Source organism: Camellia sinensis, chromosome 10, assembly GCF_055761805.1.
Source record: "Camellia sinensis isolate YWXY chromosome 10, ASM5576180v1, whole genome shotgun sequence".
NCBI classification, from domain to species: domain Eukaryota; kingdom Viridiplantae; phylum Streptophyta; class Magnoliopsida; order Ericales; family Theaceae; genus Camellia; species Camellia sinensis.
The window spans coordinates 48,707,153-48,727,644 of record NC_138970.1 but is presented as its reverse complement, the minus strand read 5'-3'; the positions used below and the strand labels follow the sequence as shown (position 1 = coordinate 48,727,644).

General features: G+C 39.7%; 1 long non-coding RNA gene across 1 annotated transcript; it reads left to right on the top strand.

Moving 5' to 3' along the window:
* The first annotated feature begins 455 nt into the window (after positions 1-455).
* LOC114306144 (uncharacterized) lies at positions 456-3,962 on the top strand. The gene is made up of 3 exons (XR_003644572.2): positions 456-803; positions 3,202-3,319; positions 3,927-3,962. It is a non-coding gene; the product is annotated as an uncharacterized LOC114306144 (long non-coding RNA).
* Positions 3,963-20,492: the final 16,530 nt, after the last annotated feature.

Sequence of the window (20,492 nt, the reverse complement as noted above, 5' to 3'; positions counted from 1 at the left end):
AAGAGCCACAACTACAAAAAGAGTTAAAGATCACACTTTAACAAATGAAAATATCTCACTTTTATTGGAAGTGTGATAAAAAAAAATTAGATTGATATTTTAATCACACTTGATTTGATTAAGTGTGATAATATTTATTTTTTATGTCACTTTTAATTAAGTGTGATTATATATATACTTTTTAATCACACCTTCTAATTAACATGTGATTGAAGATCCATAAGAAGAATTAAAAATATCTCACTTTTATTAAAAGTGTGATTAAAAAAATTAAAATAATTTTTTAATCACACTTAATTTAATGAGTGAGATAATATTTTTTTTATCACACATTTTAAATAAGAGTGATTATATATATTTATACAAAATCTAAATCCTAGCCTAACCTAATCACCCTAACCTTATATATATTATACAAGGTCTAAACCCTAACCTAACACTCCCTCTTACTCTATCTCTCACTCTTCTCACTCTTTATCTCTTCCGCCTCCTACATCGTCGCCTCTGGTGGCGCCATCGGCAACCACCGCTGCCGCCGCCTTCACGATGACGCCGCCTCCACCTCCTCACTCACCGCCCTCTCTCTCTTCTCCTATTCTCTTCACCTATCTTCACCAGTCGTCTACTTCGTCTTCTCCACTCTCGTCGTCCGTTCAAGCTTTGTCGGTTCGTCTCCATTGCCGTCGGGTAACAAGCATCGCCGTCGGCGCACAAGAGCACCACCGTCGATCCATTACCCCAAGTATCTCTCTCTCTCTCTCTGTCTCCCTCTCTGTATGTCCCGCTGACTGGGGATTCTTAAGGTACACAAACTCAAATCGAGCATTCCCTCTTATTTCCCTTGTTGAACCCCCTTATCATTTGTTTATGTCATGAAGCTTGGTGCCGATTGAGGCTTGTTAAACCTTGTTGATTATTATAATCTGTTTTTGCTAGTGTATATGATATTATATATATATATATATATATATATATATTGGTGTGCAACTAGGTCAATTTAGATTTATCTGTGTTTGGTTTGCTTTGTACCTATGAATTATCTCTTTCCTTTCCTCTGCACTTTGAAATTAGCTTCCTTCATGAATGAGCTTTCTGTAGCTAATGGTCTTGATGATAACCTCTGGTTTTCTTGGTTTAATTTGATCTTCTGAACAACAATTAGGCAAAAAATATGAATTGACACTGAAAATCTATTAGCAGTAGTATGACTTGCTAGTATAGAATTGTAAAACTAGAGTGCATAAAACAAGGCTTATTCATTATTCTTCATCAATTTTCAATGTCATAGGTTTCTCAGGCGCACATGCCTCCAATGTCATAGGTTTTTCAGTTAGAAGAGAGATAGTTTTGACCTGTAAGAAGGACAAATTGAATAAACATGTTTTCTACCTCAAACCCAAATTTATATCCAATCAGTGATGACTTATGAAACATAGACATGAACTTGGGACATGAAACAACTAGGCAAGGACACACAGGCTGGGTGGATCCTAAAATCTACACTACATGGCAACAAATTGGGGTGTGTATGTGTGTGCATGCTATAACAGCAACCGAGTGTCTAAAATTATTAAAATTACTTTGAAACCATGAGACAGGACTGCTTGTGGAGTATGCTAACTACTTGATGACACAAAATGGGTCAAATCAAACAATGGGGTCAGGCAGACTAAAATAGTAATCTGTCAATACAGTAAAAAGATTTTTTATTAACTTACCTTGTCCCAATTCTCTTTAATTTCAATACCTCCACATTTTGAAAAGCTAATGGTACAAGTATTTAACACATCAGATGGAAGACCATTTATAATGTTGACTCTTACTTAGATGTATAGTATGTTGGGAAGAAAAATGGAATAATGTGAAACTATGACAGATAACAGAAACTTTGGAACATAATTTAGTGCTGGGATTGCCAATTAAAAGAGCACCATGTAAGCCAAGTAGTTGTTTAGTTAAAATCTAACATCTGACTTGTCAGTAGAGTGGACACTTTCTATATTTAGTTGAACAATTTCCATAGTTTTTAAAAATTTCTCTGTTTCATTAAGTTCTAGATAATAAAAGATCTAACCTTTAAATCTTACTTTATTCTCTAGTCCAACCTTATCCAAGCAACCAAACAGCCCTTTCCTTTATATTCATATTTTTCAATTATGTTTTTCACCTTTTCCTTTATATTAATTAGATTACTATAGATGCCAACTATAACTTTAACACCCCTTCCAAAGAGGGTAGAAAAAAATACATTGTGAAATTTTTTGATTTTAAAAAATATTATTGATGCTTAGGTTTGGTGTGTAACCTTCTGTATTATTTTATGTTCCCTTTCCAAATACATGCTGAAAAGAAATTGTTTTTTTAAAATGGTTTTCTTGAATCTCCAAATTATAATTCTTTCTGCTTATCAAGCTTATTTTATCTTTTGACCTATCCAACATCCTTTCTACTTACAATGATACTTACACTGTTATTACCATTTATGGGGAACATTTGCAATAATTAATAGAAACTATCATTCTCAAATTTGTGGCTAGAGCGTTCAATTATTAATAGTATATATTTTCACTTACATGAAAATATGTAAAAATATTAATATTTGGGAATGTCTTTATATAAAATCCAATTCAATAACATTTTCAGAATTGGTCATACTAGTTCATTACTTAAATATGTAAAACATACTTACACGACAATGTTGATTGATTTAGTTATCATCACTCCTTAGAATGTATGTAATATTATTTTGAAAATTATATGTGGAACTCTTTCTATCAAGTTATTGTCAAAATTCATTCAGTGGTACAAACTACTTGGGCTTTAATCATTTAAATAGGCTTTGTCTCTCTAAAACATTTCTCAATAACAAATAATGAGATATAGAATGAGTGCTAATACTTTAATCATTTAAATATGACACATTTTTCATAGTTAAAAGTGGTTGTAACAATAATACTAAAATCAGAACTTCACTCTTTTAAAATGCTTATTCTTATTCTTCTTCTTCTTTTTCTCTCTCTCTCTTTTTTTTTTTAATTTTTTTTTGTAGTTTGGAATTATACGTGTTACCAATGGAATCCTATATGAAAATATCAAATATATGTATCTAGAGGGAAAGTGTATCAAAAAGTTGTACATTTTATAAAGAATATACAATCATTTCAAGCTTGACTAATGATAGTGGGTGGGAATTCAATGCAGAGATGGACTTCTTGAAGTTCAAGCCTTGCAGCAGCAGCAGTGACAATATTTGTTCCAACAAAAACAAACAGTGGACACTAAGAAAGCAATTTCTCTTCTCATCCAACATATGAAAAAGGTAAAGTTGGTGATGTGAATCATGACTTTACATTTTTAATCAAATCAATTATGTTTTAATTACCCACAATTTTTTTTTCAATTAACATATGATTGTATTTTTTGTTGCTCACGGCTTTCCTTATGTATACATCTAAAACTCAGTTCTTTCCCTATACAAGACTTTTAAAAAGTTGAATACTCAGTTGATTTAAACCTTACTACATGCTATATGAACATTTCAGAATAGAGGAGAAAAGGAAGGGCCCCAAAAGCTTATATATTTATAATATCCATACATTTTTCTTAATCTATACTCTCCAAATCTGAAATCCAGTCCCAAGATATATGCATAACATTTAGTCTGTGCTACCCTTATGGTGATCGTTTACATTCCTTCAACTCATTGCGATGTCAGATTGAACCTTAGGATTGTGTTTGGCTTATAATCATTCGCTCCATTGGATCTGCATACTTATATGAATACATATTGGTTTGATTTTCACGTTACTTGATCTTATATGAATACATATTCACTCCATTGGAGTACTTTTGAAGTTGGGCCTTTTCTTTTATTGTTTTTGTACTTCACTTCCACTAATTTTTTTTCTTCTCCTTTTCATCATCAGATAGACAAAAGGTTGAATCCTTTCTACCTGTGGAAGGTAATATTTTGAGTTATGTTTTGATTATTATTATTATCTTAATCACTCTGTTTTTATTCTTGTATTTGTCTACCTAAGACATGCACTTAATGACTTCACCCATTGCTTTTGATTAGATCTGATACTTGATTTTACAAGTTTTTGGGATTTATTCAGTTGTTTTATGCACGCAATGGGTTAGGTCAATGTTGTTCCTTATATTTACCATTATTCTGAGTTGTTACTGATCCTTTCATCTAGGATACTAGTGTGGCGTCTACTACTTTAGATAGTTTACCTGGTGGCATCATTCAAGCCAGGTTAGATTTGGAGTTAAAACCTCTATGGTCAAAAAGTAGTTCAAAGTCAAAGGTTAGGTTTTGATCTTGGTATACTTTGGAATCAATACACAAACTTCCTTAGAATCATGTATTTTGTCTTCAGGTCACAAACTTTAATTCACAACGAGGATTATTATTATTATTTTTTAAATATATAAACAGTAACATTTTAAAGTGGTGTTAGTTATGTAGAAGATCAGTACTTCATACTTGTTGCCATCGTGCATCTTTTCTTCACTTTTCAAGTTAATGTTTCAAGCTTTCATATCTTCCTGGCAATTCCAGTTGGTATTAAACAAAAAATTAATGTTGATGACATTGTTCAAAAGGTATAATTGTTAACTGTTTATTAATGGTTGGCATTTAAAATCTATATCAGTTGTTAACTTAAGACTTGTCATTTTGTTGACATTATTTGCCTAATTTTAGTGACTTCAGTTTCTTTCAGAGAATTTTACAATTATGTTAGTCCATTATGGTGGGAACGTGGATGGATGACGAGAACTGCTTAGTCATATGATTTTGTCTATCATATATGTTCGGGCCCTAACATAGTTTTTCTATTTTACATTTTCAACGCTACCAATATCATCTCTCTTCCCATTCCTCTATTTCATGGTGAGTATATATTTTACCTTTTCAGCACTACCTTTTCAGCTATATTTCTAGCAGGTCTGTTACTTTAATTTTTTTGGATATCTTTTGTTTCAATAATCTTTAATTTCTATGAGGTTTGTTACTCAATAATATTGACAGCAGGTTTGTCCAATTTAATTACTTTATTGATGTTTATATTATTAATTCTTACAGTTTGTGCTTGAAACATTGTCTTTGAAGCATTGTGTTTTCTTAATAGGCTCACATTAGGCAGCTTGACGACTTCCTTAGGACCTTTCATATCCAAACATTGTGGTAAATGTTTGATTTTGTATCTTACTAAAGCAATGATTGATCATTGTTATTCTATGATTATTTCTTTGGTTGGTTATCTAACTTGACTATACATGGGCATTTCACGATGAGGATCAGTAGAGCATTTGAAAACCGAATGATGTTAATAGATTGATTAAATTAAGAGCTTGAATTGTCCACATGGTTCAATAAAAGTGATGTGATCTAGTTAGTGCCTGTTGAAATGTAAACATTAGTTTTAGATTAAGGAAAGTGCTACACCTAAATATTTGGTTTTGTAGGCTCAAGCTTTTGACTGATGCAATGTATGTCTTCATTATTTCTTAAAGGTTTGTCTTTGAAGGAATTGATGAAGGATCCCTGAATGGAGCTCTAGACCGTGCATTTTCTCACTATCGAGAGAGTAAGTACAGCAGAGTTTTCATACCTTGCATTTCCCATCTTGCGTTTATTAAAATTTCAAGAAATTCCATAATTTTGTTACACTATGATTTACATCCTTGCCACTAAATTCAAACAGTTTGAGATGTTTCTTTCTTCTCTAAATCTTACTCAGTAATTACCACCAATTTTTCATCATGTACCTATCATATCCAATAACTATTATAATAATTTTGTACCTTCATCAAACTATAAATGGCTAATCATACTTAATCATCAAACTATTCAAAAATTCAGAACACCACTCACACCACTTGTCCTATATATAAAGTATACAAGTTGTTTAGTGTGAATTATTGTCACGCCCCAAACTCGCCCCTAAAAGTTCGGGCATGACCTATGCAGATACGGACACATAACCTGATATACATAATATATGGGGCCTGAACGGAAGCATTTAATATTACAAAGTAACATAGAATAACATCCATTGAGCTAAAACTAACATGCCAGGATCACATACGTTAGAGCCATTTATCTATATACATACCCATACACATAAATGAGCGTATATCCGAACATTGGTAAAGAAGGGTGTAGACGTCCCCGAACGCCCCGGGAGGATGAGTCCCGTTCTGTTCGTATTGGGGTCACTACAGCTCGGACTCTCAAATTGTCACGGTTCTAAATCTGAACCAAAGAGTCCAAATCTGGCAAATCGTTTTGAGAAAACAGATTTTGAAAGAAGTGCCAAACATGGACTGCTTTGCTAGATACAGAGTCGCCACCTAAATGCTTTATTTTGGAGAAATTTAGAAAACCTTGACTCGTTTGCCTAAGACCACGTGTCCGTCATCACCAAAGTTGCCTCGGCTCGGGAACTTGGGTACGATTGGGGAAGGTCACTTCGTGAGCACACCCGCTCGCCCGATCAAAGATCGGCCTCTACTAACCATGATATCTATTTTTGAAAACATTATGCGTTCTTATTCCGGTTATTAGCCTAGATTTACTATGTGATGCGTACAGCATACAAGTATAGACTGGATCGCCTGAATTGGAACAAAACATTTCATGTTTGTTTGTTTGAAAGTGGTTTGATGGTGCTATCCGTAAGTAGGCTAAGACGTGGATTTGCCACCCTCAGGTGGGCTTAGAAAACATGATTTTGCCACTATCTAGTGGGCTTAAAACACACATTTGATGAATTGTTCCAATCCAAATAACCCAACCTTCACCTACAGGCATTCAGGCAGATATATCACATAAGCAATTAGCCTCATGGTAAGCATGCTATCATGGCAGTCACTCACACACATGCAAGGATGCTAAAGCATAAAACTTACCGAGTACTCCAAGCCAAAACAGAAGCTAATTAGAAATCCATGCATGATCCTAATTATACAGAAATGCCTAATGCAACACATGCAAAAGTGCAACTATAGCAGGCTCGGCTATTCTAGACATGGCATATGAAATGCTACAGCTAACATGTATTCAACTTGGAATTGAAAATACAATGCAGTTAGTATGATGCGCCAAGCCCGGTGCATGCAAAACAGATGAATGAATGCAAACATGCTATCATACTGTATGCTAATTGAAACATGCCCTAATCTAACCATCATAAGCGGGTAAATAAAAGGGGGAAAGACGTGGGGTTGGAAGACATGCATCGCACACACGCACACTTATTACAGTTGTGCCCTCGCGCGGAGGGTACGAATAAATAATATACAGTCCCAAATGAATAATTACAGTCCAAATATGTAAAAAACCCTAATTAATTAACAAATTAAATTAGGAAAGCAATAAATTGGCATGCAAGCCAGGGACTGCCTCAAATCTGCTCCGGATGATGAATGATGCATGCTCCGGTTGCCTTTGTCGGAAAATCCCTTGTGATGCCCCAGTTTGCCTCTGTTTGCAATTGTTCTTGGAATGCGTGCCAAGCTCCGGGAGGCTGCCGATTTCTGATTTGCTGCAACAGAGAGCAACAAAAGGGCATAGCAAAGTATTTTCACATATGTATGCGTGACTACTCTTTAGGGAGGGCAGTCCTTGATCCTCGTGCCACCAATCACGCATATCGATGCATGATGACCGAGGAGTCGAATTGCACGACTCAATATGAAATGAATGCACATATAAACACAACAAGACCTAAACTCCATCATGGATAATCCGGAGTGTCGGTGACTGGGAATTGAGAAACGTTTCGTCACTCGAAGTACGAAACGTCCCTCATTTCCCGTGCTCGGGCTAACTCCTATCTCAAACACAATGCAATATGCATGACATGCATGAATGCAACTAATATACAACCTAGCATGCACAATGCTATGAGATGGCATACACAATGCACGAGGTAACACGGCATACACAATGCGCTAACATACAACCTAGCATACGCAATGCTATGAATCGAAATGGCATACACAATGCATAATGGACTTACACCAACATGAGTGGACCTCAGCCACACTCACATCAGTAGCCATGAGATGAAAATGAGACTCTTGAAATACGTGCACGCATGCACGCAAACCGATGACCGAGCCTAAGGCAACAAATGCCACTCTACTAAAGCATGGCAAGGCATGGAATATGGTATGCAAACATGCAAATTTCAGCACTAAAATATGATGCTAAACAGCCTTGAAACATGGCAATATGGCACCCGATGCACGAGATAAAACCCGAAATTCGAAACTAGGCGCATGGAATGACTTACAGCTATACAAAGCATGCATTATTTGATCATGAAGCATGAAGAAAGATGCAAGACAGTCTCAAAACATGCATATTTCCAGTTTATAACAAGTCCTAAAAATAAACGCAAATAGGGCTATCCTATCATGCAAAAATGGCCCCAAAATAGAGATTAAACACAAAGGGACAGCAGATGGCCCCAAATGGCAAAGAGCCCTTCAACAAAGTTGAAGAGGGGCTCAAAACAGGGCACTTTACAGTTTACATCAAGCCACAAAAATAATCAAAAATAAGGCCAAACTATCATGCAAGAAAAGGCCTAAAAGAGGGGTAAAGAGACAAGTGGCAGCTTCTGTTCTCAAACAGAGGAGAGCCCTCAAACAATGTTTAAGAGGGGCTCAAAACAAGATATTTCACAGTTTATGGAAAGGTCCAAAACAGCTCACAAATAGGCCTAAAATACTATGCAAAAATTGGCCTAAAAGAGAGATAAAGAAGCAAGTGATAGGAGGAGGCCTCAAACAGAGGAGAGCCCTTCAACAATGTTGAAGAGAGGCTAAAAAAAAGTTATTTTACAGTTTATGGAAAAGTCCAAAACAACTCACAAATAGGCCTAAAATACTATGCAAAAATTGGCCTAAAAGAGAGATAAAGAAGCAAGTGATAGCAGGAGGCCTCAAACAGAGGAGAGACCTTCAACAATGTTGAAGAGGGGCTCAAAGAAAGTTATTTTACAGTTTATGGAAAAGTCAAAAACAACTCACAAATAGGCCTAAGATACTATGCAAAAATTGGCCTAAAAGAGAGTTTAAACACAAAGGGTGAGAAGGGGACCTCAAACAGAGAAAGACCCTTAATCAAACATGGAGATGAGCACAAAATATGACTATTTACAGTTTGGGTCGGAGCCCAAAAATGCTAGAAAGTATGGCTTATATACAAAGCAAGATAAGGCACAAAAGAGGGAAAATGGGACTCACCCTTGTAGACCAATGGACCAGCAGCTCTTGGACCAATTTTGGGAGCTCTTCACCTCTGGAAAGCAGCCTCAAGTTGCTAGAATGGAGGATGGAGGCCTTGTGCTATGAGGTGTAGGGTAAATGGTGTAGGATTAAGGGTGTTTTGGTGCTTGGAGTAGAGAGAGGGAGATTTAATGCAAGAGCTCCAAACCAATTCTTGTAACCCTGCAAAATGCAGCTGGGGGTGCTGGTTATATAGGCTAAAGAATGGAGGAAAAGGGGGGGAAATGGAATTCAAATTTTTCCCCCAAAAGAGTCCCCCTTGGATACAGGATCTGGGGGGAAAAAGAGGTCACATCTGTAAGGAACCAGGTGAGGGGGTCATGGCCGGCAAGGTTTTGATGGTTCAGGTGGCCGGCCGGCCAACCAAGGGTCAAAAGGGGCAAGCATAATTACTGGTCGGCCACCTCAAAAAGGTGGCCTCCCATGTGTGCACAACACAACTATGTGGTTGGAACCCAGAAAAATTGAACCAGGAGAGAGAAAAGACCATTTTTTAAAGGAGGTCAAAAGGGTCAGGCACAATTACTGGTCGGCCACCAAATATTGGTGGCCTCCCAGGTGTGTACAACACAAATATGGGGTTTAGGGTTCAAGAAAGTGGCCCCGGGGTGGTCAACATTGGCTTTCAAGTGAGGAAAACGGGCGTCGGAGAGCGATGAAGAAATAAAGCTGGCTTTTCAGAACAATGGCTGGCCTCCCACCCTTCTACAAGCTTCCTAACCATGAAAATAAGGCTTCCACCAAAAATGAACCAAAGCGGATGCAAAACGGAGGTTCGGGGACCGAAACGCGCGGCCCGGGGGCCCCGAAAATGGGCTGTTAAGCACCGGAGGTGGCGTTTGACCATAAAGTTGGTCTCTCGGACTCCAGTGTCCCTCAAAAGGGAGGAAATAAGATGTATACCAAAAACCGGAGCAAACGAAGATGGTTAGGCGGTCCCGAACCGAGGCACACGGTCGTCGGCTTCGAAAAACCAGAAACCGGGCTCCAAACGGGAAAAATGGCCTACGACCACGAAACGTAGCCTACGGCCACTGAGAGATGATCTACGAGACCTCTCCCTCCCTTCGGGAAGAGAAAAAAGAGCCTGGTTCGCAAACCGAGGTAAGGCACGAAAGAGTTCGGAAGTCCGGAGGCAAGGCTCGCAGCCGAGACTCTGAAACTTCTGAAAGAGCACAATATGCAATATCACCGAGCGCTCAACTGGTGACGTCTGAGTCTTAAGGTCGGTCAAAAATGGGGTGTCTACAGTTGCCCCTCTTTGATAGAACTCGGAAGTCATAAGTGACGGGAGTGAATGTCAAAGCCCAGAGACGACCCATTTTTGACAAGGCTGAAGACGTAGACAAATGGGTGAGATAAACAGAGATGCGCCCGCAGGCAGGGGCAAAATGCAACCGGCAATGCAAGAAGCCGAAGGTATCTCAATGATCATGCAAATGCAGCAAGCTGTAATGAAGCACATATTCACAATAGATGCAACAGTTTTAAGCAAGAATGCAAAGCAACAACTACATTTCATGTAGTTTAAGAATACGGAGAATTATTCAATTCTCGCCATGTCTCACACGGAGAAGATACAATACCTGCGCGGTTCGTCTGGTCGCACCAGCCTCGAATGAACCGTACATGCAATATCGTGCCTCATGCTGCTGGGGATCTCTCGCTTCTTCTTGATTGAGCCACAGGTACTACTTTTCTCCCTGACTATGGTCGCAGCTTTCCCTATTCTCCAACAGGGTGACAGACTAGGTTGGTTCAGTATCCAGAATTGAGACGCATACACATGCTATCTCAATCTATGGGTCTGCCATATAGATCTCAAGTTGAGGATATACCTCTGGGTGTTTAAACCAGACTTTAGTCTCGGAGATCCCGAACCTTTGCGTTCTAGGCAAGAGCCATTCGAACTCTAGTTTCCACCGTCTCAGTTGATCTCCTAGGAACTCACTGCTAACATAGGCAGGTGGCTATACCAAACCACTGGAAGTCGTTCGGGCACGACAAACACCAAAGGAATTGCACCTTTAGAGGATTTAAGGTCTCCTAGACCCGGGAGTGCACAGGACAGTGTGAAAAAAGATGCAGGATTTAAGGTCTCCTTAGACCTAAGGATTTAAGGTCTCCTAGACCAGACAGTAAAATAGATACGATGTAATAGATGTGATGCAATAGATGCAAAGGGTGAACACACGCCAACCACGCTGGACTCGTGAGTGGAGGAAGAACAAAGAAAATCAATCAGGAGCGCGTTCCATGCAACCTAAGATAAATTCTAAACACGCTGAAATCGTGTGAGGAAGGGGAGGCTCCAAAAACAACCCGCCCAGTGCGTTTACAACGCAACCTGGGATAAATTCCAAACACTCTGAAATCGTGTGAGGAACGGAACACTCTAACCATGCTGAAAACGTGAGAAGAGGTCCGAAAACAATTACCCAAGTGCGCACACAACGCAACCAGAGATAAAATCCAAACACGCTGAAATCGTGTGAGGAACGGGACAGTCAAACCATGCCGAAATCGTGAGAGGAGGTCCAAAAATAACCCGCCCAGCGCGTCTACAACGCAACCTGGGATAAATTCCAAACATGCTAAAATCGCATAAGGAACGAGACACTCAAACCACGCTGAAATCGTGATAGGAGGTCCAAACACAACCTGCCCAGCGCGTCTACAACACAACTTGGGATAAATTCCAAACACGTTGAAATCGCATAAGGAACGGGACACTCAAACCACGCTGAAATCGTGAGAGGAGGTCCAAACAACAACCGCCCAGGTGCGCGCACAACGCAACCTGAGATAAATTCCAAACACGCTGAAATTGTGTGAGCAAGGGGAGGCTCCAATCATGCTGAAATCGTGAGAGGAGGTCCAAAGACAACCCGCCCAGCGCGTCTACAACGTAACCTGGGATAAATTCCAAACACACTGAAATCATGTGAGGAAAAGAACACTCTAACCACGCTGAAATCGTGAGAAGAGGTTCGAAAACAACCGCTTAAGTGCGCGCACAACGCAACTTGAGATAAAATCCAAACACGCTGAAATCATGTGAGGAAAAGAACACTCTAACCACGCTGAAATCGTGAGAAGAGGTCCGAACAACAACCGCCCAGGTGCGTGCACAACACAACCTGAGATAAATTCCAAACACGCTGAAATTGTGTGAGGAAGGGGAGGCTCCAATCACACTGAAATCGTGAGAGGAGGTCCAAAGACAACCCGCCCAGTGCGTCTACAACGCAACCTGGGATAAATTCCAAACACGCTAAAATCGTGCGAGGAAAAGAACACTCTAACCACGCTGAAACCGTGAGAAGAGGTAAACAACTCGGGAGCGTGTTCCACGCAACCTAAGTTGAGTCCCGGGGGACAACGATCCTAAACGCTGCTCAGCGTAAAAGGATAAACAATAAGAGATAACACAAGATGCAAATAAATGCAATAAGTGTGATGATACGATACATATTGCAAGCAATGCGGAGTGTAATGTTTAAGGAATGCAATAAACAAGCAAAGCGGCACTTTAGAAAGCACCTCATGGAGTGAGTGGCGGTAAACCGTTTTACTCTGACGGGGAATGGTACTCAGAGAGAGCACTTCTGATCATCATTCTGGCTTGAAACAGTGAAACAGTCAACACAGTATCCTATTCACTTTGAACACACAGCTCGTATCGACATACTGCTTATTCTGAACACGCAGCTCATAACACAATATTCTACTTATTTTGGAACATACGGCTCACGCAGGACACCGCTGATTCTGAACACACGGTCCGTTCTGAACACAATTCATTCTGAACTCACAGCCCATAACGCAGTATTTTGTTTATTCGGCACACAGCTCATACAAGACACTGCTCATTCTGAACATACAGGATGCAATGACGAAACTTGCAGAAGTTGAAACAATCTCGGATGCCCTACATTTTCCCTCTTTTCTTTTGCTTTGTAGCCCGAAACTTTCATAGCTTCAGATGGGTCCTGGTTTTACTGTTTTCACATGCCCTGGGTTGAATCCTGCGGCTTTATGAAAGAACCAATCCTGATTTGCACAAATGTGGAGAACGACACGACACTCTGAGCATAAAACGATTTTTGAAATTGAAATGAGAAAAAGGTTCTCAACTGGGTATTGAGCCTACAATTGACCACAGCCAAAACGACTCAACAATGGAAAACAAAGGTAGAACAACCTAAACACATCTATTGACACTTAAACGACTCAAAACAAGAATCGAGACAAACAAAACACACGAACACAACACTCAACTGTGTTACAAAGACAAGAGACCTTTTGGTGCACGAGGAGCCAGTTTCTCCGGGTATTATTTCCCACCACTTTCTTATTTGTGATTCTCACATCACTCGGCCCTCAGGCTCTGTTTTTCTGAAAAAGCCGTTTCCTCACTTTTTCTCTCAGCGCACATCTCTCTATTCTTCAATCTCTCATTTTTTATCCCTCCCCTAGGTGGTTGATGGATAAACAGAAAGTTGTGGGCTCTTGCCCAACATAATCAGTTCGTGGCTATTTCCTCCGGTGACATCTGTCAATGCGCCGGATGAGGGAATGAGTATCTTGATCCATTCCAATCTTGTGCTTCGCACTTCGCTTGATATCTCGCTGCTTGGAGGATGAGAGAGCTTTCAGCCCTTTTGTTGTCGCCTTCAGTTGTGCCTTTTCTAGCAGGTAGAGTGCCCTTCTTGGCAAGTATGGCGCCTTTTCTGGCATGTATGTTGACAATGGGGAAAAGACAGAACACCTGACTCAACTGTGCCCCTAGTTCATCATCTTGACCATTTTTTGTTTTTGGCTTTCTACTAAAACAATTTTAACCAAAATGAGAGTTAGATTAACACGCTTGTTCGATTTTCTAATTCAAAATCATGCAAGTTAGGTTATGAGCACTGAAAATTTTTCTTTTTTGGGTCCAAGAAAAAGGTCCAGTTTTGGAAAAATGGAATAGTTTTCGAGAGAAGATCAGTCAACCTTAGTAAAAATTCTCAAAAACTATTTTTTCAAACGACCACTGCTCAACAAGCATAGAACCCACTCTCGAGATGCACAACCTCAGATTCGAAGGAAAATTGCTCCTTGTTTGAGGGGAGCTGCATGGCAATGGACAGTCGCCCCTTGTTTGAACGGCACTGCAGCGCATTGAATGGCAACGGAAAGTTGCCCCTTGTTTGAACGGCACCACAGCGCATTGAATGGCAACGGAAAGTTGCCCCTTGTCTAAATAGCCCCACAGCGCATTGTAGTCAGTCCTCAGAGTGACGAACACAACCAAATTCTCGGATACAGAGAAAGCGAAGATGATCAAAACCATTACATGGGCACAATCAATTTGAAGTGTTTTACGGCTGGACTTCAGAATGAAGTTGCCTATGTATCCCAAAGATGGGAATCAAGCCTTACGTAGTTCGGGGTTAAGGTACACTCGGGTATTTTAACCTCTCCTTTTGCGCTCTAACTTTTGCCAAGGCCGCCCTTCCGGGTTTTCAACCTTGCGAGCTATGTTCTTATTTTCTTTTCTTTTCATCTTTTTTCTTTTTCTTTGCATTTTTTTTTTTGTTCTTTTTCTTGCTCTAACTTTTGCCTGGGTCGCTGATGGGTCGTTGAACACACCAAAATTAATTACTAAACTATACCAAATTCTATCAGAATAATGGCAAGTCCAGGTATCGATCCACAGGGACTATTGTGAAATTTAACTAATTTAATTGTTAAATTCCTAAATTAATTTTGATAAAAAGATTGAATGATCATAACCTAATTTAATAACAAATAAATTAAACTAAGGAATTAAATTATCAATAATAAATGAAATTGGATTTACTAAATTGGGGAAAAATCCTAGGGTTGGGAATTCACCACTAACCACATAATTAGGGTTTCCAATTGAAATTAATTATGCTATGGTTTGAACGAATTAATGCTTCACAACTACAAGCTCAAAGCATTTAACAAGAAGATCATCACATTCAATGTACGAGCACGAACCATCTCAAGTAATACGAATCGTTCACTCTAAACTAGGGTAGTGATACGACTCGTTCTAATTAACGGCCTCAATGATGTACATTTCAGCCTTAATCACATCTCCCAACTTACTACTTGCTAGTCCTCAAGCAAGTAAAATAAAATAACATTAAACAAAATCTATCTATTTCCTCTTTCGTGGGAAAATGGTTGCATTTAGCATATGCAACAAGCCTTTAAACCACAAGGTGACCCCAGGTGGACGAGTAAAGTCTCGTGAGGGTTTCCAGAAATGATACCCACAAACATTAACATATTCATATATACTCAACAACAAATGACCACACTACTCCACCTAACAATCAACTTATGTGCCACTACAGTGTGATATTGAGACATCATGAGTCATTAAAGGCGCAGCGGACAAGCATGAAGGAACCTATTGAGTCAAAACCACAATTCAGTTAATACAAAAGTAAAGTTCCCTATACTTGTGCATGCTAGTAGACAAGTCATGAGTACCCTTGGTGTAAAGTGCAATCTCCATATTAGTTAACTATCCACTATAATAGCCCAGTGTAACTCATAATAACACCCAACATATACAGAAAAACTAACCTGTTGCAGCCAAGATTCTCAAAGTTTTTTTTTTTTTTTTAATGACTGTGCAATGTCTTGATCCCTTAAGCTTTCTAATCAACCAGTGTAACGAGCATTGGGTCAATGACTCCCAAACCAGATGGTTTTAGGGCACTAGGTGTAAAGACACCCCTACGGGCTTAATAACTCGAGTTGAAAAGGCTACGAATCCAAACAAATCATTCTTCTTATTTTTCCTTAACTGTGCAATGTCTAAGTCCCTTAAGCTTTCTAATTAACCCATGTAGCAAGTTTTGGGCCAATGACTCCCAAACCAGACAGTTTTAGGGCACTAGGTGTAGAGACACCCCTACGGGCTTAATAACTCAAGTTAAAAAGGCTACGGACCCAAACTAGTCAAGTTTTTTTCTTTTTTCTTTTTTTTTTTTTTTAAAGAATCTTGGTTCCTCATTTATTCTTTTCTGTAACTCTAGCTATTATCAATGATGTACACCAGGGATTATAATAAAAAGATCACTGCTATGATAGTGTGCTCATGTGAATTAAGGCATACTCATGACAAGTGTACTAAAATCACAAACACAGACAACTCTCCTCGTGCAAACATGGCATGCAAGTATCTACCCAATAAATCCTTTTCATACAAGTCTACTATGATCTCCAAATAACATATGCAAATATCATCACCCTACTAGCAAAAAGTCACATCAGGTGAAGTAATGCAGTCAAGTGAAACAAGTATAAGCATGAATTATGAGCCAAATAGGAATGCACAAAATAAAATATAACTCTCATCCCCTGTAGACGCGCCCGTGCGTGGGCCTCACGCTGCTACAGTTCGGACTCGCGATTTTTGTTGTCGCGGTTCTTAATCTGAACCAAAGAGTCCAAATCCGGCAAATCGTTTTGAGAAACAGATTTTTTGAAAAAGTAGTGCCAAATATGGACTGCTTTGCCAGATACAGAGTCGCCACCTAAATATTTTTTAAAATGGGGAAATTTAGGAAACCCTGACTCGGTGCCGAAGGCCACATGTCCGTCATCACCGGAGTTGTCTTGGCTCGGGAGCTTGGGTATGATCGGGGAAGGTCAGCTATGAGCACCCCCTTTCGCCCGGTCCGAAGACCGGCCTCTACTAACCGTGATATCCAATTTTGAAAGCGTTTTGTGTTCTTAATCCATTTATTAGCCTAGAATTACTATGTTATGCGCGCAGCAAACAAGTATAGACTAGATTGCCTAATTTGGAAAGAAACATTGCATATCCGTTTGTTTTAAAAATGTTTTGAAATTTGCTACTCGCAAGTAGGCTAAAAATACGGATTTCAACGAGTTTTTCCAACTCAAACAATCCAACCTCCACCCACAGGCATTCAAATAGTTTAACACATAAGCATCTAGCCACATGGTAAACATACTGTTATGGTAGCATTCACACGCATGCGATATGCTAAAACTGGAAAATACTCACATAGTACTCCGTGCCAAAACAAAGAACTCGTTAGCAAACATGCATGATCCAAGTCCATGTTAAGTGCCTAATGCATCGCATACAAAATGTTGCTCGAATAGGCTCGGCTATCCTAAACATGGCATGTGAAAATGCACAACTATCACATATTCAGTTTAGAATTTGAAATACAAATGCAATTAGCGTGATGTACCGAGCCTAATGTATGCAATACAAATGCATGAATGCACACATGCATAGCATAAGGTATGCTAAATTAAACGTGCCCTAATCTACCATCATAAGCAGGTAAATAAAAGGGAAGAAAGACGTGAGGTTGGAAGACATACACACACTCACGCACACTTATTACAGATTCGCCCTCACTCGGAGGGACCAAAATAATAATACAAATTAATTAACTACGCAAGCTAATTAATATTACAAATTAATTTAATTAACGAATTAAATAAATTAATTAAAACAGAAAAAACGCCTCGGGAAACGCGCCGCCATGCATAGGCTGCCTCTGTTTTCCTTCCTTCACTCCTCTGGAGGCTGTCAAAACCTCAAGATTGCATCCCTGGACACTGGGGAGTACCACCGGCTGAGTGGAATTACCACCGGCAGTGGTGTGTGGCCATCGGCACAAAATGAAGTTGTCGGCAGAGGAATTGTTGCCGGTCGGCACATTACACTGCCGGTCGGCAAATTGTTCCTGCAGAATCTGCAAATGACAGCAACAGAGGGCAAGGCAAAGCATGGCAGCACAATTCAAGGCATATATGCACCAACCATGTCCCTTATCATGATAATGACTCAAAGGGGCATGTGCCTCGATTCTCGGACCACCAATCACGCATTTCCATGCATGATGGCCCAAAGAACCAAGTATGCAACTTTGATTTCAAATGCAATGCAAGCCAATCAAACCAAACAAGGCCCAATTCCTATCATCGAGTCAAGGAACAAGGCATGCATGTAAGATGCAATGCAACCTAAGCATACAAGCTAAGGATGCAACATGGCATGGCAACTAACTTATGCAAGCATACAAGCATACATATGGCAATGCAAATGGATGGAAAGATGGACTTATGCATGAATTAGGCAGCTCTAAATAGGCCTAAAACAGTAGCCAAAATGTTCAAAGATGGAGGCTAAACACACATGCACACATACACATGTTATGGTCCAAACCTTAGGCACAAATTGAACAACCCTCAAACACATTTAAAAGGGGGAATCATGGACTAATTAGCATGCGACATAAGCATTGAAAGTCATGTTAGGATGGTGCCAAACCAAGCAACAAAATAAGCTAACATTCACATGCAAAATGGTCCAAGTGTTCAAAGCAAATCAAAGGAGCATTGAACTACACTTAACAAGACCAAACATGGCATGAAAGGAAGGACCAAAATCAGAGGTTTAGCATGTTAAAACAAAGCTAAAGGACTACTTAGATGGCATCTAAGTGACTCAAAAACAAAGGCATGCATAAACACCAAAACATGGAGCATTGCTACACAAGCTTCCAAAGCATTAAAGAGGCATGCAAGGCAATCAAACAAGCATGGAAATGGGACTGAAATAACATATAAAGTGACCCCAAATCACCAAATCGATGCAAAGATGTCATGCTACACATGCACATACTCAAGGCCAACAAGCCCAAATACAAAGGAGCTATATCAAGCATGCCAAAATCAACCCAAACAACTTAGGACAGACCTAGAACATGGCAAAACATGCACAAAATCTTCACAAGACTAAGCCTAAAACATGCTCCAACAAAGGCTAACAACCTAAGACATGTTAAGGCATAACAAGGCATTACAAGGCAACTATGCTAAGCATGCATGGAGTACCAAAACCAATTTAAAATCATGTTATATTATGGATATATAAGCATGAAAAACAACCTAAACATGCTCAACACACACTCAAGCATAGGCTCTCTTAAGAGGCCAAAACATGCCCTTTTCAAGGACAACAAGGAGAGGGGGTGGCCCTCTCCTTCTCGGGACTTCAAGGCATCATCTTCACCACTAAAATCCCTCAAGATTTCAGTGGTGAAGAGACCCTAACACCAAAATCCCGGAGCTAGCACAAAATGGCCCAAAATGAGGCCTTTCAAGGCTTAAGGGGGGTCAACCACCCTCAAACAACAAAACACTCTAAATAAACAATAAAGAGGGCCTAAAAACAGAACTTTTTTATGTTATACAATAAGCACAAAAACAGCTCTAAGATAGGTAGAAAATCAATGCAAAAATGGGGAATAAAGGTGTAAGTTTCTTACCCTTGATGATCCCTTCACAAATGGTGCTCCAATGGCCTCCTTTAGCTTGAATCCAACACCAAAACTTCAAAACCAGTCCCTTAGAACCTCAAGAGCCAAAGGAAGGTGAAACACTATGTGTTTGTGTGCAATAGTATGGACTAAACACACTAAAACACACACAAGAGGGAAAAAGAGAGAGATAAGGTGTAACAAACCCTAACCCTAGAACTCAAACCCTAACAATGGCTGTCTAAGCTCTCCAAAATATCTAAACTCTCTCACCTAAGTCCTCTCCTTTTTGCCTTAAGAGAGAGCCTCTCTCTATATGTCTTGTAAAGCTTACAAGACAAGCTTTTCAAGAGGGAGATCCCTCCATACACGTGTATGGAGGGATGCAAAAGCAAGACAGCTGTCTAAAAATATCTGCAAAAGCAGATGAACAGCAATCGGCCGGCCAAAAATGCCATCTTGGCCAAAAAGAGTGTCGGCCGGCACTAAATAGTGCTGACCGGCAACAAATAGTGCCAGCCGGCAGCAAACACCAGCCGGTGGCCTCTAGCCACTGCCGGTGGTGGGTGGGGATGGTCTACAAGCCCTACCCTGCCTCTCAAAGGCAAGACACAAGTGTTTGGTGCAAAACCAGACACTAAACGGTCGAGTTCGGAGATCCTGAGGCAAGGCGCGCGAGCCGAGACCTCCGGGAACTCCGAACAAACAAAAACATGGATAATCACCGAGTGTTCAAACGGTGACGTCCAAGTCTTAAGGACGGTCAAAAATGGGGTGTCTACAGTTGCCCCTCTTTGACAGAACTCGAAAGTCATAACAATGACGGGAGTGAATGTCAAAGCCCAG